This window comes from Octopus bimaculoides, chromosome 7 (genome assembly GCF_001194135.2).
Source record: "Octopus bimaculoides isolate UCB-OBI-ISO-001 chromosome 7, ASM119413v2, whole genome shotgun sequence".
NCBI classification, from domain to species: Eukaryota; Metazoa; Mollusca; class Cephalopoda; order Octopoda; family Octopodidae; genus Octopus; species Octopus bimaculoides.
This window is the reverse complement of record NC_068987.1, coordinates 104,689,757-104,691,677: the sequence shown is the minus strand read 5'-3', so window position 1 is coordinate 104,691,677 and position 1,921 is coordinate 104,689,757. Positions and strand designations below refer to the sequence as shown.

The following is a 1,921-nucleotide window of genomic DNA, read 5'->3' as shown; positions in this document are numbered from 1 at the left end:
AGCGTGAGCTACTAACCCTAAAATTCCGAGTTCGATTCCAGGATTCCTGAATAATAATAATAATAACGGCTATGATGATTTCTTTTCTTCAGACTGTAAACCCAAATCTCCGATATTTTCTTTTCGTGCAAGAGTATACGCTGTGTCATAAGTCATCAAACTATTTAGCAATAACCATTTTGTTCATAACTCCGATCCTATTTGTTCCTTGTATTATTAAAAGTCTTATCTTCAGAATTTCGAGTTCCTGAAATTTTCTCCTTGTCCGTATTTTCCCCCTGCAACTATTGAAGAGCAGTATGCGTTGCTTCTTTCACCGAGGTCTTGGAGGGCCTGCAAATACAATGGCACGACTCTTCCTCCAGACTAAACTTTAAAAAATCTAATTAGTCCTTAAAAATTCAATTGAGAATCCAATTCTTTATTCATTTTCACTTTCATTCACGTGAGTTCTTTTTAAGTTCTTCAAAAACTTAGTAATTTGAGGTGCGCTCACACGCGCGCACGCAGTATACATACATATATATGTGTGCGTATATAATACATCTCTCTCACTCCATGTGAGTGTATGTGTGTGTGTGTCTGTGTGTTTATGAAATGCAATATATTATCTTTTAAGGTTATTTGAATCTTTAATTATATGAATTTACAAGAAGATTCAATCGACAATTCGGGGTTATTCGATCCCATAAAATTGATATTAATGAAAAGAGAAAAGAATACACCTTTAATAGGCTTTTAATCAACACTTAATGAAGACAATTATTAGGAGTCTCATCAACAAGTCTCATCACAGGCGCATTATTATTATTATTTTTTTACTTGTATTCCAACGGACATTTTGATACCGTATGACTTTCAACGATTGAAACTTAGGTTCATTAAAAAATCAAAAAGTATTTCCAGAAGACATTAGTTTCAGGAAGTTCCAAATTTGGCCATCGTGACAAAGACACCTCGATCATGTTAGTCTTATTGATAGGCTATTCGTGAAGTTTTATTTGAGGCAATTAACAATGCAAATTAATTAACTGGACTTGCTACTCTAAGATGTCTAATATCCAGAGGGCAAATGGTCAGTATTAAGTATTTTAATTAGAGGATTTAATTTCATTAATACTTTTAAAGTATTTTTTTTTATAAATGAAAGCCTGAGATGAAAGAGTGATAGACGTAGTTCAAGATGTAGCGTGCTGTACTAAATATGCATCTACAGTCTGATTTCAAATGAACCAGTGACGTCAGATAGGTAGCGCCAAATAGACGGCGGCAAATCACTTATCTTAAAACGTCTCATACATCTCTTGAAGATGCACATGAGAAATAGGGACAAAGTTTAACTGAACTGAAACCGTTAACCGGGGAAACCAAAATTAAGCAAACCACTTATCAAAATGGTAGGTTGAAAAAAGAGCAACTTAATGAATTTGAGAACGACGATAAACCAGAGGAAAACGTCAGAGAAAAGCTTCATGATGGCTCAGACCAAACTGAATCTGAACTAAAATAGAAAGTATTTTTTATTATCATTGATGTCAGTGACTGCTTGAGAATCAAACCGGTTTGATGTAGCAAACATGGTAACTGCATGGCGTACTGTGACGATATCAAAACGTGACGGAAGTGGAAGCGTGCACGCGGAAAAATATTGGACGTCATCTCTCAGAATATATGTGAGATGAAATGGAACACCTTGAAACGATTAATGCATCGAAAACAATGCATTTCGTTGCATTATTGCAGTCTTCAAACGATACCACTCTGCTGGCCAAATGTCCAGTCGGGCATCCCAAGATCTCCCTTGAATGAAGCATTTACAGCCGAGTGGACTGATGCAGCGTAAAATGAAGTGTTTTGCTCAAGAATACAACGCACCACCTAATCTGGGAATTAATACCATGATCATGTGTCTACCCCCCCC

At 36.0% G+C, this 1,921-nt stretch overlaps 1 protein-coding gene across 1 annotated transcript in view; it reads right to left on the bottom strand.

Moving 5' to 3' along the window:
• Positions 1-1,921, bottom strand: part of LOC106876456 (homeobox protein abdominal-A) — a 99,380-nt gene that overhangs the window by 74,721 nt on the left and 22,738 nt on the right. The gene's annotated exons all lie outside the window — the stretch shown is intronic.